The sequence below is a fragment of the Grus americana genome, chromosome Z (genome assembly GCF_028858705.1).
Source record: "Grus americana isolate bGruAme1 chromosome Z, bGruAme1.mat, whole genome shotgun sequence".
Taxonomy (NCBI): Eukaryota; Metazoa; Chordata; class Aves; order Gruiformes; family Gruidae; genus Grus; species Grus americana.
The window spans coordinates 73,073,521-73,097,301 of record NC_072891.1 but is presented as its reverse complement, the minus strand read 5'-3'; the positions used below and the strand labels follow the sequence as shown (position 1 = coordinate 73,097,301).

General features: G+C 38.6%; 1 pseudogene; it reads right to left on the bottom strand.

Annotated features, from left to right (window-relative positions):
- Nucleotides 1-635: 635 nt before the first annotated feature.
- LOC129199824 (uncharacterized) lies at nucleotides 636-22,301 on the bottom strand (annotated as a pseudogene).
- Between the last annotated feature and the right edge of the window lie 1,480 nt (nucleotides 22,302-23,781).

Below are 23,781 nucleotides of genomic sequence, written 5' to 3'. Positions count from 1 at the left end.
GCAGAATTATGGATTGTTGCCATATAATTCTTTCAGCCTCCTGCAAGTCTAGACTGACCACAAAAAGACCCTTTTCCCAGACTGAGTATCATTTTTCTGCATCTTTAAAGCTGTGTGAATAAAACCCAATGGGGCGGGTTGTACCCTCCAGTCCACGCTGCCACATGTGTATAGACGCCCCACGAATTGCAAAACCCCATTCAATTTGGAGCGGATCTGTCGGGTGTATTGGACCTAAAGCTTGATACGTTCCTGCTTCAAACACTAGTAATTTTAGGGCTTCCTCATGAATAGGAGTCCAATCCCAGGTAGCTTTTTTGCGCGTTAAATCATACAGGGGACGAGCTGTGATAGAAAAATCCGGAATATGTTTCCTCCAGAATACCAGCAAGCCTAGGATATGTTGCAGTTCCTTTTTGTTCTCTGGGATTTTTATCTCTTCTAAAGTAGCCAGGGTTTCAGGGGGAATACACATCGCTCCTCCTTTCCACCATATACGTAAGAACTTCACCTCGGGGGAGGGGAGTTGTATCTTTTCTGCTCAAACCTGAAGTTCTAAACTTTCCAGGTGACTGATTATTTACTTTTGGGTTTGTCCCACTGCAGTGGCATCGGACCCCCCCACCAATATATCATCAATGTATTGGTAGGTTGTAACTCGCCCCTCGGGAATGATTTATGATAGTGCTTGTGCCAGGGCGTGACATGCCGATATAGGCGAGTGCCGATATCCTTGGGGCAAACAAGTAAAGGTGTATTGTATACCTTCCCATGTAGATGTAAATCTATCTCTATCACCTTTCTGTAGAGGAACCATGAAGAAGATGTCTTTTACATCAATGGTGGCTAAAATTTTATGGGACTGTTCCTGTATGGTGACAATCAGTTCGGCTATGTTAGGCACGGCCGCTGTCAGGGGATGCTGTGCTGGCGTTTAAGCGTCGATAATCGATCATTAGCCCCCCACTTACCATTCGGTTTGTGAACTGGCCACACTGGAGAGTTATAAGGGGAGTGAGTTTGAATAATTACCCCCTTCTCCCGCAGCGCTCTTATCACCGGAGCGATTCCCTGCCTCGCTCCCAGCGGTAAGGGGTAGGGTTTCACATTCACGATTTTAGACAGGGGAAGGGTAGGAGCAGTCTGCAAAAGCCTTATCAGGGTTGCCGGAGACCTGAACTTCCACTCTCTCCCTGCCGAGTCTGTCCAGGACTTCCCTTTCAATAAATCCAATCCCAGAATATTCGTGGTGACCATAGTGGTCTTGGGGGGGGTGGTGTCTCCCGGCAGCCAGCACTTTACTCGGGCTGTAGGTTGGGGTTTGGAATATCCAAACACATCGGTAACCCATATCTGTTTTTTATCAGGGACAATCCCACTCTGGTCTGCAGTATCAGCATTGAAAACAGACATTTGGGCCCCTGTGTCTACCAGAAAAGTGACCGGAGTCTTAAAGAGACCAAGGGGAAAAGTTATCAGTAGGTCCCCCTGCTCGTTTTCAGTGAGCCTTCTAAAATACACCCACCGCCCATCCCCCCGGCTCACTCACTAGGGACAGCACAAGAAGTTTCCTGACTTTGGAGGGCTGGTGAGCCCGTCCGTGGGAGCCGTAAGAATGGCTGATCTCTGAGGTACAGGGACTGTGGGGACGCTTTCTTTTCCCGGCCGGCCTCTGTCTATAGGATTCCACATTTTTACAAGCAGCTGCAAATTGGGGAGGGGCAGGCCATCCATTAATTCTCGGGGAATACCCTTATCTCGACCTACCTTCCACAACTGATTCCTTGAGGCCCCCCCCCCGGGCTTCTATCTCGGGGAGGGGGGGTATTTTCTCCTCTGTCTTGGTCCTATGGACCACCACTTGTGCCTTCCCCTCCTCTCCAACATACCTCACATGCCTGCCATAGCTGATTAGTTCCCGTGCAATTTCCCCCCAGATAAGACCTGGTCCGCCCTGAGGTCCCATGGCTACAGTGGCTCTTAGTTGGTCTTGAAGTTGCACAGCATAAATCTTCAGTGAATCAGGTAACCCTTTAATCAAGGGAGTCATCCTATCTGGATTGGCAAACAACATCGGGGAAGGTTGGTGGGGGACTAGGTGCCTGGCATGCATTAGTTGGAGGCAAGCCACCTTCTGTACACTCTCTGTAAGCTGGCTTACTCCAGGGGTGGGGATGGCAATAGGATCTCCTCTCTCCAAGGGGTCTAACCCAATACGCCACCCTTTGGGTCAGGGACGAAGGTTCCCTTTTGTCATCTACAGTCAAAAATACACCAGGACCCCAATATCCCTGAGCCTCTTCCTCCAAAAGCCTTATTCTGTCTCCACCTGTCAGGGAGACCCTCCACACATATTTGGTCTCAGTTTCCTTAGCCTGCCTGCTATACTTTTCCTGTAGTTTTGCTAATTCAGTAACGGTATAAGGTATCTCTTTAGTGGTAATGGCAGGTTCTGCATCTTCACCGTCATACATGACTTCAGTTTTAATAAGTGGCAGGAGCTTGGGAGTAGGGTCAGGTTCTGTCACTGCCCTCAGCTCCTCCCATGGATAGTGAGGGGCAACCTCCCTCGCAATGGGGTCGGCTTCTTTTGATAAGCTAGAAAATCCTGGGTCACTGTCAAGGTCCCCAGGGAGCTGCAACTTCAGGTCTCTTTCCCTCACAAAAGCATCTCACAGGCTACCCTTCAAGTTTTCCGTGATTCTTTTCTCATCCGCTAATGCTTTTTCGGCCAGTTGCTGTCTCACCCATTCTGTTTCCAGTTCTGCCTGTAGTTTTTTAACCAGTTCCTGAAGGGACTCATTTGCCTCCTGCTTAGCTTGTGTGACAATGTATTTGTCCTTCTGGTCTGCTATCAATGCGGCTCCCAAAACACCACAAAACACAGTCTTTCCCTTTCCAGGCTTAAACTTATTTTCTTTTGCCAAGTCTCTTATCTGTTCCGCTATGGTTGTCAGGGACTGCCAGTGTCCCTCAGCCTAGCTATGCCCTTTTGGGGTCGGGCAAGCTTTATAGCTCTTCAACAAATCCAACAGCGGGGAGCAGTCAAGATCAGGCTTATCCCGGGTTGCCTTGACCTACTGACGGAGATTTCGGCTTCAACTGAATATCAGTTCTCCTTTCTTCAGCACTCTGGCTGATATCCCTTTTATGAAACCTCTTTACCGCTTCTCACAGAGAATCCTGCCGACTACGCCAATTTAACGTCCCGTCCCACTCAGGGGGTGAGGGTGAGGTTAACTTTTTAATTCTCTGCGTGGTAATCAGAAGTAACGACAATTACTTTAGAGGTTCAAACCAATCATAAATTTACTTAAAACTCAGTGGAACTACAAAAGATAGAGGCTTGGCAAAGGTCATAACAATGCTCAAAGCTTAGCAGTACTCTGAAAGGTAAGGGTTTAGCAAAACGTGTGATGATATTACACTAATGTGCTGAAAATTAAGTTAGAGACAACGAGAATGATAGAGAGGAAAAGAAAGAGAGAAAGAAAAGAGAGAGAGAGAAAAGATATCACCACCCTTGGATCCAGCGATGTTCTCTGCGCATAGCTGTAGTCTTCGGGTGGTGGGCATGTGCTGAAAACTTACGTTTTCCCTTTTTATAACCCGATGTGCCCGCCCCATAGGCGGGGGTCTGTCATCACTGAGCAGGTGCAGTATGTGCTCAGGAATGTTCAGAAATGTTCTAGAAATGAGTCGGTGGGTTGTGGGGGTCCTGGGGGTCTCACTGCCCCCCCCCGCCCTTTCAGGGCTGACCAAGTGAGGGGTGATCTGTCACAGGCACATGGTGCACAGGGCACAGATGGTCTTTGTTTACGTGTTTCAGCAATAGAGGAGTGGTCTCACAAGACGTTATCCTGCCTCCGCAGGCTCCGTTCTTGTTCAACACTCCCTGGTCATCATCAGCCCATCCCTGCCCATGTCAAGACGGGTGTTTGCGACATTCACTTGTTATCGGGGCCTTACAGAAGTACTTCAATTTCAGGAGGAGCAAGGGCTGACATAGAATTTTTTACTAGAACTTTCTAAGCTATCAGTAGTCTAATCCAAAATTGACCAAGAATAATTATTTTTTCCATATACTTCAACAGGCTTTGGCTCCAACACTGTCATACTTTCCGTGTATCACCTGTCTTTGTCTATTTCTGGACTAACAAGCTTCTACTCCAACATTTTGCTTACTCTTTGCCATTAGCATTTCTTAATCATTTTCCAGGATTAAAAGTTTAAAACCTCAACTAAATCTCAAGTTAATGATGTTCTCTGGTGCCATTTTCACATGACATTGATAGCTCCTTGTTAAGTAAAATTTTAGATTCACAAGAAGAGCGTGTTTGTCTACGCATCTAATATCTCTTTAGAAGATTCTTAATCACTGCAATATCTTTACTTGCGTGGTGTTGTAAAGTGTGTAATCCTAAGAGACTGTTTTTTACTAACAACATCCCAGTTCCTTACACCTGAAAGTTTTATCCATCTACCAGTCAATCAGCAGAGTTCTGCTTTGTTGATGGCTTTTTTTTTTTTTTTTTTTGGCTCAATGGCTACACTACCTGTATTCTCCTTTTGCCTTCCTGGTCTGATGTCTCATGCAATGAAGAAGATATATGTATTAGTTTCCTCTGAGAGCAACCAGAAAATTATTCTGAAGAGTACTGGAGAGAGAGAGAAAGTACAACAGCTCCAATCAGCACTTTCAAAGCCAAAGAGCACTGGCAGATGGAAAGAAGGGAATATCAGAAGGATATGCTAACACAAACTTTGCTATAGCTCTGTTGGAAAGACATAGGTAGCAGAGGAGTGATGTATTAATGTGATGCAGTTAAGACTGTGTCACTTTTTATTAACAGTGACATGTCCTTCTAGAATCAATTATACACCTTATTATAAGCTAAAGGAGCGGGGATGGGCATTCACAGAATCAAAGAATCACAGAGCAGTTGAGGATGGAAGGCACCTCTGGAGGTCATCTGGCCCAATGCCTCTGCTCAAGCAGGGCTACTTAGAGCTGGTTGCCCAGGACCATGTCCAGATGGCTTTTGAATATCTCCAGGGATGGAGACTCCACAGCCTCTCTGGGAAACCTGTGCCAGTGCTTGGTCACCCTCACAGTATGAAGTGCTGCTTTATATTCGCAAGGAACTGTCTGTGTTTCAGGAGCATTGTGCCTCTTCTTATGTTTGATTACAGTAAAAGCTAAGAAATTTTATGAAGAAAACTTTCAGATAAAGAATTATCCTTTCTTGTTTCCTTGTCCACCATTTAATTCCTCACATATATACACGCACATGCATGCAGACAGGTAAAGTTTGCTGTATGGAAAAAAGCTGCAAATGAACCACTTTCTCTTCAGTGATAAGTTCATCTGCAGTTTTTTGATTACTTGCTTTTGACATGTAACAGTTTCATTAATGCAAGCTTCATATTGCATCAGAATGTGGAATAAATAAGTAGATTTAAAATAGGCCTAGAACAATCTATTGGTAATATAATGTAATAATCCACTTGGGGGAGACGATGAGTTGCTCATATGATAATGGTGTGTAATACTGCACAGCTAATTAAGAGGAAGTAACTTGCTTGTAATACGGGTCACAAAAGAAAACAGCTTCAAAGCCCCTAAGTCTATGACCCTTCTGTGGTGCATATGTATGCGCATGTACCACAAATGGAAAAAAGGATATACATTTCTTGGGACCTCCTTTGAAATCCATTTGGGATTCAAGCAGGGAAAAACTCTGCTCATGAAAATTTATAGGTTTCCTTGATTATAGTACCATGGGGATTTGCCACGATGCAAGTACATCAGTGTCTGTTCATCAACAGCTTCCAGTACAGCAAATTTCCCACTGGTCAGATGCTCAAATGGTGAAATTCAATTGACTGCAGTGGTCCTACGCCAATGTGCAGCAAATAATGCTTCAAGCAACCTTGCCTTTTCAAATTTGTACCTGTAAAAAATCTTCTTATTTCAGCAGAATCCCTAAACTGCAAACACTTAACCAACAACATTTTTGAAAGTTTCATTTCCAGTTGTCTGAATGACAGTTGTGAAAACAGTTTCTAGGAGTCCATGTTTTTCAAAGCTCTAGAAAATTGTCATTATGACAGTGACGAACCAGACTTCTTGTTTCAGTTTAAACACTATGAGTGGCTTTGGAGGTACTAAGGAAAAGTAAACAGTGGTGCTTTAGCACCAGCCATTTGAGACTACCCTCCAGCCATACAAGACAAACCACTTCTGTGTCTCTTCCAGAAATGTGATGCTGTTGGAGGCACATGGCAAAATGCAAAGGCATCTTGAATCAGAAAGGAAGAACCCCAAGTATCTGCTGCAAGCTGCACCAAAAATATAGTTTCTTATATTCATTACAAGGAAAACAACATGCTGGTATAATTTAAATTGGCATCCAAAGGATTGACTCCACTGTTTCAAATTTACATCCCAATATGATAAAAAGTTACAGTAGGGAAGTGTCACTGACATGAGATTCAAGCATATTCAAGCCCAATAAGGCTCAAATTTCAAAACGCCTATGATCAGATTTTCTTTCCCTGATTTAGTCTAGGAGTATACTTGCCACTCATTTAAAGAAAGTGTAAAATGCAGACAAGCATGGTTGTCATCAAACCACCTGAGAAAGCTTTTGTTAACTATGAATTATTAAGATAATGTACTTCCTAGCAAAATAATGGTTAAAGATATTAAGTCCATAACTGAGAAAATAAAAGAAAAACATTCCAGCCTCTGCTTATACACTGTGTCAATAGGACCTTATAATAGCCAAGTGTGTATATGCATTTATATGCATTAAGCTCCACAAAAATATGGTCTAATTTCCAGTACAATTTGTGGTCTCCATCACACTCATTCCAAGTTTTGTTACAAATTCTGCTACACTATCCTCTATTCCTTTTGGTTTTCCTATTTAATAGTAAAGCCTATAATACATACTTGATATGTAAAAAAGATACGTTGTACTTCTTGACTGGTAAAGTTAACAGGTACTGGATCAACAGCTTTTGTTTCAAAGTTTACTGCTTTTCAAATGTTTTTTATCTACATTCATTCATATGTAAAAATACACATATCTATGCACACATTCCAGGTATAGTACCTTCATACTATACTGTACAAACTTATACTATATGTGTAAACACAGTTAGCTATAACTTAAACAAAGATTGTTAAAATTGTGCCTTGTAAGGTACCATGATGACCTGATGGAAGATATTCTCCCAAATCAGGCTTTACCTCAATTCTGTGAGTTTAAAGCAATGGCAATATTTTCCTGATACCTCATTTTTCAGAGTGTTCAGTAGTTACTGTGCTGAATGCTTTCCTGATACAGAATAGTCCACAAAAGTAAGGGAGTGAAAGAAGAAAGGTCTTCTTGTTGTTACGCTGGACCAGAACAAAACTGGAAATGTTTAATGGACTGAATAAAATATCCTAAGGGATGATGAAATGTGACCTATTAACAAGCATGAAATAGTACATTTCTCCCTCTTGTTAACAACAGACTTACTTGCTATACCACTGCTGGAGAAACAGAGCCAAACATTTTCTGATCTTAAACGCTAGGGCCAATTTAACATCTTCCCAGAAAAGCATGGGGGTGAAATGTCAAGAGAAAACTGCTGCCACACAGAAATTGGTGTATTATCCTCTTGGCCTGTGGGTCTACAGATAAGTGAAGGGACTTGACGTAGAATTGGCTCGCCATAAGCACACTGAAGAGGTGTAGGCAAATCCACTCCAATGTGACAGTCTCTTAGGCAAGGGGCAGCACTATGCAGCGATTCTTTCTTTTCAGTCTCTTTTTCCTTTCTGGCAGAGTGGAGCTTCAGTTCATAGAGTCATGACAAGAGTTAAATTAGTCTGTAAATTCTGTGCTTCTGGCGGGCCTAATGAGAAATTCTGAAGGCAATGTCTCTGGTTCCTCTGGTTAAAAAGCAGTGCAAAACTTTAAAAAAGAATAGGCAACAACAACAACAAAACCCTGAAAAACAAACACCAAAACCTAAAAAAACTGTTCGCTGAAAGAGAAACTATATACAGAAATAATATTTGCACTATTGTTTGCTACCTTAACATTAATAAATATTTATGTATTACATTTCCAAATACGTATAAACACAAATAATAGGAACTATATATATTACATATACTGAACCAAACCAAATAAATCAAACTCTGTTTAGACACATACACACAAACACTTATACATATATGAATTGAAAACTCAGAGGCTTAAAGAAGTGCATAATCCTATTTACTGAATATTTCCACTAAAGCTTATATATACATATATATATACACACACAAATATGAAGTCAAATCATCCACACATATAAGTGCCTGCAAAACTTGTACCATAGTCACCATATATACATTTAATCAATTGATCTTTCTGGTCTATACTGTCTTTGCTTTAATACAAAGAAACTTAACTTACCTTATCATATGTTATGATAATGGATAAAGGATCTCTGATGTTTCCATAAAAAATAGAGAAGCAACTCATTAAAAACTCTTCAAAGGAGAATTGATGTTCATGGTGAGTTTGTGTAAGCATGCTACCATTCATTCCTAACCAAAACCTTCACTTCTTTGTACTCGGTGTAAAAAACAGTCCATGCAGACACATTCTGCAAAAGGTTTCTGTTGGAAACCTCTCTCCACTTTCTCTTTTGATCCCCTCTCCCCTGTCCTGCATCAATATGACTAGCAGGCCACTTTTTCTGATTCCTATTTATACCTCAGAAGAGGGAATGATGGAAATTCTGGGTCAGGTCTCCATAGCTGTATGTTAATATGCACTTTACTTTCAATGTCACTGTGGATGATGACTCAAGGTACGAAGTGATGGAGAATCAGGACCAGGTGTCTAGAAGATTTGTAGATGATGGTGCAATCAGCCTGCATTTATGAGATCACACAATTTTGTTTCAAGTGAATATTTGGAGTGGTAATTCTTGATAAGCTATGAGATTCATAACAATCTGACTAGCAAATTTCAGAGTGAAATGTCTTGTCTTTCCTAAACAATGTGACTTAAAACCCTTAGATGAAGAAATGGAAAAGAATATGCAGAAAATTAGTACTATTGTTCACATTTGATTAAAGATAAAAGAAGAGAGGACAAGTGAAAAGAAAATTATTTGAATTTTTTTTAATCTGGTAGTGCCTTGATTAAGAGATCAAATGATAGTAATAAACGGTAAAGCATTAAATTTAAAATTAAAGAAAAGTGAGCTTCACAAGATACACTTAATCTATATCAATAATTCTTCCCATATTGTTCTTATCAGAAGACAGCCTTGCTTTATGAAAAGAAAATCTAGTAAGGGTATCACTTAACTATAATTCTTGTTAAAGGGTGGTAAATGAATCGAGGTGGACTTAAGCAAGCATGTGCTTCTCACAGATGGCTTAAGAGCATATTTTTTCTGCAACAGGACATAAAGTCAAGTTCTTGTTCCACTAATACTCTCTGAAGAAAGTTTTCAGAAAAAATATGTTCTGAATTTTTCAGTATAATGGCAGGGAAGTAATGGACCCATGGTTTTTTATGTTGAAACTGCTGGGGCAAGGATAGTCTATAAAAATTACTGACAGTCAAGACTGGTAATATTTATTTAAGTAGCTTGTGCTACTTGAATATGACTGGGTCCCTTCCTTCTAGAAGTTCATATTAAGCTCATTCTTTTGGGGGTTTGTCTTTTAAAAATTACCATGTAAATAATAGGAATTTTGGAAATACCTAAGCTACCTTTATATTCCAGATCAGCTGTAGTGATCAGAATTGGATTTATACAACTGTCACTACCACTGTATGCTTGTCATTATGCTTCCTTTCTCCTCCAGCACTGAGCATGATGCAGATCAGAATTAGGCTGTTAGAGACTGAATGCTCAAAGAGGAGATGGAAATGTACCTTCCCACCACACTGCCATTCCTCCTGAGCATTGTAATATAATAGCACAATCTGTCTTTAAAGGGGCTGTTTCTATTAACTCTAGTGGGATTATCCATTACGATATCAGCAAAATAATATGAGCATGACAATCCCACCTCCTGCACAGGTAGGTCAGTATCAGTTCATTTTGGAACGTTTTCTATACGGTTTGAGAGAGGATAGGGGACAATGAAGCTTTGCTTGTTTTCTGTATGTTGCCTCTGCCATTGTGTAGCTGTGTTAAAAGTGTGCACATCTGTGTGCAAAGATACAGACAAGCTGGTGTAGTTAATTTTTATGGCTAATAACTTGATTCTGACATTTTTTAAAAGAACATTATAAGGCTTGTCTTCCAGCCTGAAGCGGGTAACGATGTCGTATGAATGACATGCTGACTACTGTCTTAATTATGAAGAAAACTGGGGACTGTGATACTATAATGTTTCACTGGGAAAGCTGAATGGGTGCCAGTGTAGGATGACAGTACAGAAGAATTTATCATCATTGATCATTTCAGTGCTTGTCCATTTCAGGGAATTTGCAAGGAAAGAATGGCTTAAAATAAGTTATTCTTCTACTTAGCTGCCTACCCTGCAACACTTTTTCCATGTCATATCTTTCTCTGTACTTCAATGCTTACTATATATTCCAAAAGACTCAAAGGTCCCTTCATCTTTGGTTTGTAACACTTGGTTGGAGCCACGTAAGCTGTAACTCAACCTTATTAGAAAAGAAGAAAAGATCATTCATTACTCATTCAGAAACACATAGCATTTCAGTTCTCACATTGCTTAAAATCCTGAAAGTGTCTTAATTCCAGTGGGACTGAAATTCACTCTGACTTGTAGAACACATCCATCAGTGGAATATATGTGATGTGATTTTGTGTGTCTTAGTGTCTGTTGCTACAGTTAGGATTTTTTAAAGTTGCATTTTCAGAATAAATAAATAAATGTATCTTGCCTCAAGTTTCAGAGTGTAAGCAATGTTAGAAAGACATTGTGGACAGTTTAATATTTAACTTTGTACTACATTAGTTCATGAATTTGCCTGTGGGTGATAAAGTACAGGCCACTGTCGAAAACAGGCTGCTGAAATCACTAGGATGCTCAGCTAGTTGAACTACTATATTGATGGAGTCTGGAAATCTCATCTTCTTGTGCTGTCACTGGAGGGTTATGTCCCCCTGGTCAGTTGCAGTCATCCAGTTCTCAGCGAATTCTGCACCCTGATGGAGGAGAGACTCAACTCCTCTTTCATTATTTCTTTAATGCACTTTACAAAGGTCTGTGTGTTGGGGTCATTCTTTATGTGAGCTCATAGTCATTAGTTGGTTTCCAAGCTTATGCTAGTTTTGTGGTTTTGTGGTTCTGCAGGTAATTAGCCTTAAAAAAAAAAATTCTAAACTGTTAATTGAATAGCAAAATCCCTTCCTTCCTTCACAGACCTTTGAGACTACTCAGCCTGCCTGTATTACTGTAAAAACCTTGCAATATTTGCCTTCGGAGAAAAATAAAATTGCTGCCATTTTTCTTTTGCAAGCAAACTAAAAATAAAATAACAACAGTCCTAATTCAGCAGCAAGACCTGATTTTGCTTCTGCTTCAAAGCAATACTAAACACCGTTCAGATTGGCAAGGGCACTCTCTAGCCCCTTTGATCCAACTCAGAGCCTCAGGTTCATAAAGAAGTTCTCATACCACACCTCTAAATACAGAAACAACAATGAAATATCCACCTGTGCCTTTTGGAAATGCTGTTTGAAGCTAAGTTCCTCAAGAAGTCCACCTTAAGGATGAAAAGCAGCTTTTGTATCCCATATGGGGATCGGCTATGACCCAATAACAAAAGACAACTATCTTCTCACAAATATTGGTCTAACAAAAATGATTACTGTTGAGCTTTTTAAAGCATTCCAGAGAATGTACATGCAGGTTTTAACTTTTTTTCAATGGATACTATATGTCTATTGCCTGCCTTGAAAACTCAAATTCATATTCAGAATTATCTCCCTAAACAACTTCAACAAATTCAAATTGGTGTGAAATGTAATGTTAATTCCTACATCATATATCAGACACAGACAAAGGATACATTTTTTTCCTCTTTAATAACTCTTTAGGAAAGTAATTCAAGGCAAACAAATATTGATTGTGCTAATCCATAAACACAAGGGAAAAATAAAATTGTGCCAGCTGAAACAGGATTATTAAATATATGTGATACCCAAATTACATGGTTACTGGGAGCGATTTTGTAATCATTTAATAACAAAAAATGCAGAAAATACTTTCAAAACCAAAGAACTTTCATACTTAACTAAACTTTCATACTCACCAAGGAATGACAGATTAGTTGTGCTAATACGTCTGTCAAATGTGGCCAGCCAACTGAAAACCCCTCTAAAAATTTCCATAAAGAAAACCTACAATCTGTTGAGAGCCATATAAAACTCTGGACAATTTCTCTTGCCAGAAATTCCAAGAGAGAAGCAACTGAGACACACATATTTTATATGGGTATTTCCTGAGAAACCATTATCACCATAAACCAGCTGAGCAGGTCTTTTAACTTCTCTCTGAAATTACCAGTTGAATAGGATGAGGGATTGTTTGCTTGTTTTGAAAAATATAAGAATAGGGAAAGCCCTGAAGTAAACAAGTCCCAGGCAGTCATATGAATTACTCTGTAGTTACATTAGTTTCATTGGCAACTTTGCTCAGGTCAGATACATGTATATCGTTATGGAGGTGATAACACTGATCCTGCAAACTTATCTGGGCTGATGGAGGCAGTGACCTCAAGGTAGCGCTTATTCAGAATCTCCTCCTGATGTTGAAAATGCAGATACAAACTGTATATTCTGTGATCTGCTTTTAATGAAGGATAACAATCGAAATTGCAATTTTTTTCTTCGGGCATGCAGTTCACGTTGTAGAAGTGCAACTACAAAAGGACATATAGTCCTGAGATCACTTATTTGCTTGCATATAATTATGCATCCTGAAGTACTTATCACAGATAACCTAGCTGAATCCATGATAGGCTAGCTGAATCAAACATGAAACATACCTGGACAGGTATACTTAATGTTAAATACTGGGTAAAGTTATGGAATTTTTACTTATTTCATGTAATTACAACACTAGGTCGTTGAATTACAAAAACAAAGAGCGTCATGCATTCAGGAGTCTAAAAATTTATCCATTGTATTTCAAACTTACAAAACATATCTAATTTTGAATGTAGATTACAGCCACTTCTGAAGACAGCATTTGTAATCTTTTTGCTTATATAAAGCACTGATACTTACCAGAATTAACATATACAGTCCCATTTTGATAATTATAGCTGTAAGTTTTCATATAGTATATCCCAGGTTGAAGTAAGCTCAAAAATCAGATTTTGAGTAATTGTTAAGCTAGATGTTTTGCAGAACTGCAGCAGCAGAATAGTAGATATGGTTTTAAAGACTATTGTCTGGACACCTAGTATATTTAAAAACTTTCCCCTCTGGTTCGCATGTTGTGGCTGGATTGTAGACTGAGAACTAAGGAGGATTAGAGTCATACTGTTGACTCTGCCATTAATTCATTCAACTGGTTTTGACACTATAAAGTACAAGTAGTTATTACTCACAATAGTCTGAAACTAATTATTTTCACATTGTGTTGTCTTGTCAACACTAGTTAAAAAAGTTTTCTTCAATAAAATATTACACTGCAATTTCAAATTAAACTTAAACACTAAAATTTGTCAAAATGGTTGAGGTTTTGTATGCAGTTTTTCAAATAGTTCTGGCTTTAACTGGTTAACTACTTTCAAAGTAACAGCAGAAATAGAAATTAATATGAAATTTATTAACAAATAAAAAGTCAGTTAAACTATTTTATCCCATTGTACACTTAATTGAAATAATAACTTTATATTAATTTTCAAGATGATATATAGGGTGAGGTTAACAATTCTTTTCTTCATTTTATCAAAGAAGAAAAGTTTTCAACGTCATTGCCACTGGACCAGTTTGTGTATTAAAAACATAACAAATGTAAGCTGCAAAGCAAATTTTTTATATATTATTGACAGATAAAGACTTTGCCAACTTAAAAGAGTGAATAATTTTAAAATTATTTTATTTCTGTGGTGAATTCAGATTCATAGTATCTTAAACTGGGACTCTACTTCACCTGGTTTGGAATAATACATACATGAATAGAATTAGAATCATCAGGTATTAAATCATACTGAGATCATCAACAATAAAGAAGTGTTCATTGCCTAAGGAAATGTTCTTTCAGAGGGAAGAAAACAGTATACAAAATGCATTCTTATCATAATATTGTGCCAAAGAAAGGCTTGCTAAACAAAACATCGGCTAATGTCAGCAGAGAGAGGTGGAGCCTATACACTCCTTCAAAGTCAAAGTTGAACAATAGCATTTCCACATTGAGTTTTACGCTGCATTTTTGCATAAACAAATGAAATATTTTATCATTAAAATTACATATTATATTATACAACTACAATTATTAATAATATCTGTAGCATCTATCTTTTTCTTACAATTATTTGTTGAAAATATTCTTTTCTCTACCCATGCAAAGGAAATAGACACATTTTAAGGAAAAGTATAAGTTATAAGGGAAGTCTGGGAAAGGCAGAGATAAATAATCTACCTGTGGACAGAAGAAACCAATAGCTGACTAATTATTGTGGATCACAAAAGAAACCCATTTTTTTTCAATAACAAGCATGAGCACTATAGGGAAGCAGCTTTTTCTCTTATCAGACTGCTGTGATACGTATATAATGGTTTGGGGAACAGGCAACTATCTCACATGTATGTAAGGTTATATTTTAACTGTGGACTTAAATATTGCCCATTCTAATAAGTCTGATAGCATATATGTACCAAACAAACTCTAGCTCAGGTCTAATTAAGTTTAACTCCATGTCAAAGTGTTTGCGGGATTAAATCTTAGTTTTTCCTTTAGAATATAAATATTATTTCTATCTTTTATTTTCCTCATTTTAATAATTTTCTGAGAAACAAGCAGTATGACCTGTAGAAATAGCCTTAATTAGCAAAATATGACTATTTTTTTCACATACAGGATGAGTTGTCTTAATCACAGATAATCTTTTTCCCTCTACTTAGGAAAAAAACATATAAAATATGATTGTGAAGCAAAGTTGTGAGAGGTATTTAAAAAGACTTTTATAAATATTACATCTAGTTTAATAATGTCCTTTCCATAGAATATTAGCTCACATGCTGTCAAGCAGTAACAAATCTCAAGAGCTTTAGAGAAGGATTAATATGGGTATTGCGACTTTTTAAAAAAATTACAGTATACAGTTGCCCTAGAATATGTATGGCAGAAAACAATGTATAAGTAATGATCTTTTTTAGGAATCTTGAAGATGTTGCTTAGTTTGTCAGGGAAACTATGTTTCAAGAGTTAGTGAGTGTTGTGGTATTACCCCAGCTGGCAGCTAAGCCCCACACAGCCGCTCACTCACTCGCCTCCAATGGGATGGGGAGGGAATCAGAAGAGTGAAAGTAGAAAACCTATGGGTTGAGATAAAGACAGTTTAATAAGTAAAGCAAAAGCCGCATGTGTAAGCAAAGCAAAGCAAGGAATTCATTCCCCACTTCCCATGGGCAGGCAGGTGTTCAGCCATCTCCAGGAAAGCAGGGCTCCATCACACGTAACGGTGACTTAGGAAGACAAACACCATCAGTCTGAATTCTGCTGTTCCCCTTTCCTTTCTCTTCCCCAACCCCTTATAAGCTGAGCTTGACATCATATGGTATGGAATATCCCTGTGGTCAGTTGTGGTCAGCTGTCCTGGCTGTGTCCCCTCCCAACTCCTTGTGCACCCCCAGCCCACTCGCTGGTGGGGTGGTGTGAGGAGCAGCAAAGGCCTTGGCTCTGTGTGAGCACTGCTCAGCAGGAACGAAAACATCCCTGTGTCATCAACACTGTTGTCAGCACAAATATAAAACACAGCCCCATACCAGCTACTGTGAAGAAAATTACCCTATATCTCAGCTGAAACCAGGACAGTGAGTTAAATAAGAGAATTTTATTTTAGCTTTTGGATTTTAAGCCTGCCTGTTGGCATTAAACTGCAATGGGGCTAGTATTTAACAAAGGATAATATAAATGCTGTTTCATTGCTTTCTAACCAAAAATGCTTTTAGAAACTTTGGGATCTTTTGTAACTTACAGAAAATACTGTTTGTTATAGATCTTTTCCAATCTCTTTGTACTACAAAGTGAGGAAGATGATCTGTAGCAGGACCACCAATATGATCAGTGAGAAAGCCTCCTGTATGTTTGAGTGATAGTCAGAAAACTAACAAGATTAATTTCTCTTTTAAGTTGAGTCATTTCTCATCTGAAATTCCTATGCCTCATTATACTGTGGAATTAACAATTTATGTTACGTTTGTATTCATAGTGTGTTACAGCTACCTATAACAAAACCTGCAAAAACGCTCAGTCAGTGCTAGTAGGGGTACTCAGATGCTGGAGCACAAATCCAGATGTTCAGGGGGAAATCAGGGGAACATCCTGCTGGAGGATTAGCACTCTAATTAGACCTTGTGCCTCTGCATCATGTGCAGGCACTCACCTTCATGAGAGGTACCTGTGTTAAAGCTTGCTTCACTTCCATCATGGTAGAAAGAGTCTGGGGAGCAGATGCCATTATAGGTCTTTATTCTAAGTAACCTACGTGGTGGTCAATACTGTAATAGGCAAATCAAGAGATTTCCTTGTGCAGTTCCTTTGCCTGGGAACAGAATCACCAACACCAGTGCCTCTCCTGAAGCATGTTTAGGCTTGTCCTAGAGGTCTGCTGCAGTTCAGAGTTAACGTATCCATCATGTTGAGAAAGTTCTTTCTATTTTATAAAAGAAGTGGTTAAAACAAAATATGCAGTATTCCAGTGTGCTAACTGCTTCACCAGCTGCCCTCCCACACCCTCCCATACAAATACACTGAATGAAACTGACAGGAATTATCTCATGATCTCAACAGCTGCATGTCTGATTGTTCACCAATATGTTTCCCAGGGGCTTAGGAGAAAACTTGTATGCGTTGGCAGGGGACCACACACATGCAGAAAGCACTTCAACTGATACTGCTTCTGGTGCAAGAAAATATAAAAAATATTGTTCTATTTGATGCTGCTGCAGCCTCAGGGACATTTCAATAAAGAACACGATTCTTTAAAGTTTTGGGTTATATTTATTTTTCTAGAAATTTGAGAAATGAAACCTTGAGTTATAGGAGCAGCTTTTGTTGATGCAGTATTTATAGTGAAAACAACTATACTTACTGCCTGTTTAAAAACTTCTGAGTAACTCAACAGAAGTTACAAACAACAATGCTTATCTTGAAGACTTTCACATTTTTCAGCAAGCATGTGTTGTAAAAACTCGACTGGAAAACTCCCATTTGGGGAAATTATATTTCCTCCTTTTTGTTGGATAATACTGGAGTCAAGAACCTGTGTGAAATAATTCTTTTCTGGCACATAAAGCTAAGAAAAATACAAAATAAGTATTCTGATGTTTTCAAATGCCAAAAAGAAAAAAATCAATCTTCATGATCTGGTCAAGAGATCTTGTTACTCATTCATATTTTAACAGAAATTACTTCATTCTTTTTAGCTGTTGCTGTTGGTCTTTGTGAAACCTTTTCTAGAAACACAGTACTTGAAGAATTGATCAGTATTATAAACCACATATCTATATTAGTTTAAGAAGATTTTCTTTAAGAGGATTGGTTTGAAATATAACAAGCCTTGGAACACTGATTAAGACCAATGTCTGTAGTATCTGGGTACCACCCTAACAATGACATCCAGATCTTTCTCCCTCCCTTATAACATTTTTCTTCTAATACTTTCTAATTCATCTCGTTATAGTTATAAATTCAGATTCACAGTTGTCCTTAAATCACCACATCAGAATCCTGCATTTATTAGTGGTGCAGGCAGCCTGGCATCACCTGTTGCATATTGAGAGATTCCAAAATCTTTGCTGATCTACTCTGCCCACTAATTTAATAAAAATAAACTTACAGAATTAAATCACTGCAAGACTTGCTATGCTGTTTGCTGATATCTATTATACGTATATTTGCAAGCAGTCAATACCTTTGGTACTAGGTACAATGTCAGTTCTCACAACTGTTCTCCAAGTTAAGCAGAGATCAGCACATCTTTTTTTTCAATGCACAGTACATATGTAACTGTTTCCTTCAATGTGGAGTAACTACCAAATCTCTTTTTATACTCAGAAAGTTTACTCAGAAAGTTTACTGTAGCATACAGCAAAGAAATATGAGCAACGATCTAACGCACAGCCCCTCTACATCTTTGAGACTCTCTTACGATAATTACCAGTAAACCACAGGAAGCGTCCTCAGAGTCAGCTGTGTAGGAACTATGTGGAATGATTGTCGTGATAACCTTTCAGTCTTTGTAATTTTACAAAGAATTCCTTGTATTAAAGTTACTTATCACAAACTATTATTAAACTGACAAGCCATTAAAATGTAACAATTAAATAACGTCACACTTTTAAATATTATCTTTACTTCTGATTCACTCCCGTAAATGAACAGCATGACAAATTGCACTGCAGTGACCTGACACAAAATATGTAGGAGTCTCTGGGGTGTAATTCCATTAACTATCAAAGGGTTTGCACCCGATGCTCAGATTTGCTGTACATAACATTAAGCATATGTTGCTTGAATTTAGAATGTTTGATCTTGATAATACAAACAGCATTTTGTAAGAGAAAATAAGAAAGGTATTGATTTTTGCTAACATATTAGTACTATTTCTAGCTTTCCAACACAATTTTATCTTGAAAAGTGGAATAAAAAGTAAGAAAAGCATTTGGAAGGCTAACTCATAAGAAGTTCTCATCTTGCTTAGTGAAACGGTATACCTGTTCTTGGCCATTTACAGCAAGGTAGTTCAATGGAGGTCCAAAATCTGCAAAAGTTAAAATGCCACTTACAAATATTGAAAGTCAAAGACTATACTGCACCCAAAGAAATTCCTAATTTTGTTAAAAGGCACACAAGTCCCATATTTCTTGAAGCATATTGGTGGTAAATATCTTCTACCCCCAAATAGTCAAAATATGACTCCAATAAAATTTGCGCAAAATTTGTTAATGAATATAAGTAGTAAACATGCCAAACATACTTCAAAATGAAGGCACTGGTGGTTATAATTTACTCACTTCTTACACAGTCCAACACAGTATGAATTTCAGGCCATCTATTTGTTGTGTATCTGAATTTTGTTTATGTATTTTATTAATTCTTGAAAAGAGATTGCATCTCCAAAACCAGTGATGTAATTAAAGGCAAAAATTATTTAATGTATTCCTTTATGGCAAACTAACTCTTATATTCTCCATCATATTTTATGAGTCAAACAATGGACCAAAGGGAATTCGTAGCAGGTCCTTCTTTACACAGCTGTCAGTTAAGCTCTTAATGTCAAAATTAGTTTCTATACAAATGTCAAGGTTTGAAGATCTCCAGACACAAAGTATTCGAAGACTCTGAAGCACCTGAACTATCCAAGCTGACTAAAGTAGCATATAAAGACCTGTGCTGAGAAAAGCTGCATAGAACAGTTATATTATTGGCATGATCAAATTGGATGCCTCCTCTTCCTTTAGTGTGAGATTTAGCAAAGCATAATATAAGAAAATTAACAAAACATATGGATTTTTTTTTGTCAGTGCACTAAATCCTTGCAGAGGTAAAGTAAAAGAATAGACAGAAAATAAAAGGAAGTATCTCTCAGATAAAAAGATTTGCCATAGAAGGAATAGGTCTGAAAAAAAAAAAAAAAAAATTGTCATCTGTTTGTAAAGGTAAGATTAGTCAATGAGGGCCACTATTGAAAATAATTTGTATGAAATCTTTGCAACATTTAGAAACCTTACCTGTTGCATCCGACAATACACTGCAATGATTTTTTTTTTAATTTAAGTATGTTACATTATTGTTTTAAACAGCCTTGTGCTGTTATGCTTTTAAACCTGACATAGCTTCTTTCTAAAGGAAGAATATATGAAGCAGTCATTCCTGTTCTTCCTCCATCCCATCCCCTCTCTTTCATAATAAGTCAGTTTGCTTGGTTCCTTTTACATTTCCCTATTCCAAATAAAGAATTTTTATTTCTAGTAATTACTGCCCAAGAATCTGTGGTGGGACTCTTTACTAAACATCCTTGTCATTTCTGATCTTTTCTTTTTTTTCTTGCTAAACAATCTTGGGTGGGAGGAGGGGGGAAGAAATACAACCTGCAAAAAGGTTAATTCTTCACTGGCAGAAAAAGCCTACAGTGTATGTTGCTGGTCTTTGCCAGCAAGAGCAGACCCAGAAATAAAGTTTTCCTCACACTACCTGCCTGTAACAAATCTCTCTTCCTCATTGACCAGCTCCCTTGGCACATTGTTCTCACCATTGAAGCAACGATCATAGTGGCTCCAAACGCTCTTGCTAAAAAGTGAAGAATTTATCAAAAACCATCACAAGTAAATTTTGGTAGCCATTTGGGATATTTCTGCCCTGAAATCCAGAAGAATCTCTATGGCTTATGGAAACCTACTTCTCCTAGCTTTGAATTAGCTTGTTCTGGCTCTGGTAATAGCTCTGCAGTCTGTGATGAAATAGATGGCAAATTTCATCGGAGGCTTTGCAGCAGCGTAGTCTGTTCAAGCCCCATTCTGTGGTGTCTCTGCTGCTATCAGGACCATAGCTAGCTGATGGACAATGCTGGGTACTTCTGCCAGAACTGCAGGCATTTCTTTAGACTACTGAAGAAATTTGCCCTGCGTAAGTTACTGTGTATGAGTGCAGAAAAAAGCATATAGGCCAGATGAGCAAAACTGTTTGTAAATAACTAATGTCCATAAAGCAGTCCCCCAACTCCCAGTGCTTTCAAGTAACAGTCTCCAAACTATTTTCATTACATGTTAGCTAACACTTAGCTGATGAGCAGCATATGCTGATTCTTTGTGTGACAGCTCAAACTGTCTTTTAAAAAACTTAGGTTTTTTTGTTAAGCTAATTGATATTAAATTACGACTCTCTACCACATATGCATATGTGAACATGTTGACACAGGTTGAAAGGAAATTCCACAGGCTGAGATACAATGCTGAGTGTTCGGGGGTATGGCTTTCTGATCTGAGTATCTGCATAGGCAGAAGACTATATTAATCCTTTTACGGCTCCCAAAATAGTTGGCAGCTGCAGTCCCAAGTTGCTAAAAGACATGAGGAAGGAATTCAGGCCGAAAAGTTGGATGATGGTGGTTCATTAAAACTGGGTGGAGAAAGTGGGTAAGGAAACAGCCCAGAAATACCAGCATTTTGTCACTTATGACCTTTACCTAAGAAAATGTGAAATGCTTCTGAAAATCCGTGATGCATAGAGAAGATGGGCAATACATCAGGAATATTTTGCTGGAGGGTGTGGAGCAGAGGGGTATTCCCCTAGTCCTGATGTCTTCTAACCCTCCTGTGATGCTGCCACAAATACCCTACACTGATATCATCTAGCTTAAGGTCCAGTTTAGGCTGACATGCAGCAGCAGCAGCAGAAGTGAAACAGCTGGTGAGACAAATGTGAGTGTTCTGCAGGGCTCACACTCTTCCCTGAAGTTTCCTGTCAATGTAGGCTGATTTGCCACAGACTTCAGGGCCCCTCCTCTGCTTCCCATTTGCATGGATGAGTTTTCTGAAAACATGCTAATTGCACAGTTGTCAGTCTCCTTTATGAACTCAGTCACAGTACTATGTCTATCAAGGGCCTCTTGTAGCTTAAAAGCTTTTTTTTCCCCATCGCTATTGTAGTTTTAATTTCTGTACCACAAGAGTTGAAGGCCTCTCTTCTCCCGATAATAACTCATTAGACTCAATCTTGGATTCTCCCCAAATGCTTATAACTTATTTTCCTTTCTCCCTGGTATTTCTTAAAGCCTTCTGGTGCAGTTAGCACTTTGCCATCTGCCGCCTTCATGACACTGCAGTAGGGAACGACCGCTCTGAGTGATGTTTTCTGAACCGTGATGAAAAGTGTGTCTGTGTTCCCATTTCTCACTGTGCTACTCTAACATACTACATTCTTTCTGCTGATCTATTACTGCCTGTCTTCAATCTCTAAATGTGGTATCTTTCAGGCTAGACACTTGCAGTTTAAATGTACTCATCTCATTGTCCTTTCTCCACTAATTCCTCTCACCTCCCTCTTCCTCTCACCACTGACTAATAACTCACTTCATGTCTACCTGCTGTTTCCACTCTCCATGGTTTATTTATCATGTTTTTCATGATGTCTAGGATGACATATTTTACTCCAGACCATTGCTTATTAGCATCTTGTCATAAAGCAATTACCTTTATACCCTCTTCTCAACTTTAACACAGCTTTAGAATTGTGGAAGAAGGAGGACTATGACCCAGCAGCTGTGAGGGGGTATCAACTGTCTCCATCTCACTATAAAAAGAGTCTCTGTACCAACTTCTGCTAGATAATTCAGAGAAAAATGGTGAGAATGGGTGAAAATTATAAATATATTGTATTAAGGCAGGTAGTTTCTTTCATTGTGTCTTCCTTGGTGATCTAAGTCTGTGATTTGTCATGTCTCAGGGGGGGAAGCAGTGAGGTCACATTTTGACACTTTCCTGCTGGAACCAGAGCTTCATTTCCAAATGATTTGAATCAGCTGGGAATCACAGTTAAGCAGAGGTCAGGCTGGACAGGATCCCTGGATAAATACCTTCAAAGAATCAGTCCAGAGTAGCATTAATTTCCGTGCCATTATGCTGCAATAAAGAAGTGCCTGCGAGTTCATTCTGGCTGGTCTGACTCCACTCTTTACATCCTAACATGGGGCTGCATTGGGGTTAGCCTATCGGTCCATCACAGCCTGGGATTATCTCTGCACTCCAGGCTTTCACTGTGCCTGGGAAATCCTAAGCCTCACTCATGGCACTTTGCACATGCATTGAGAAAGACAATCTGTCTGTAGGTTTATTCTCCCACCTGTAAGTAAGAAATAAGAGTTCCTCTGCTGCAGAGTGTGGTTTAGTGAATATTGTAAAGTTTCAGTGACCTGACAATAAACTCACGTGCATTTGGCAGAATTATGTCTTGATGCTATGAAGTCATGCTCATATTTAAAGTTTAAGAAGAACTTCAGTGTTTAGCTCAACCATTGACTTTCTTACTGTTGAAAGTATTTCTGCACTGATCAGAGGCTAGAGGAAAATTACTTTTAAACTCTGAATTGCAGTCTCGATTGTTCCGTTTTTTTAATGGGAGTGAGATTTTTTTTTTTAAAAAAAAAGCACTACATTTTGTACTCTTATCTAGGAAATTATTTGGTCTGTTTCCAACTAGTCCTGTTTATGATGTATTAATTTAATTTAGTTTTAAATGTAATGTAATCGCATTATGAGACTAACATATTCATGACTGGACAGTCTCTGAAATCTGAGAGTACACTACAGTATAAAGTCAGTTACCTAGTTAGTTTTCCTGTGCTGTAACAAGAATGACAAATTTTGTTAGCTCCCCATGGTGCACAGTGGGTCCAGTTCTGATGTCATTCAGAAGCAACCTCAGAATAGGGGAAGGTTATCATCAGAAAATTCTCCCTGCTTTTTTTTAAGCAATGGGTAGAATAAGACATATAAACAAGTTGTGTTACCTGTGACGTTTATTAAGGTTTTCACAGCAAAAAAGATTAAACCTGCCTT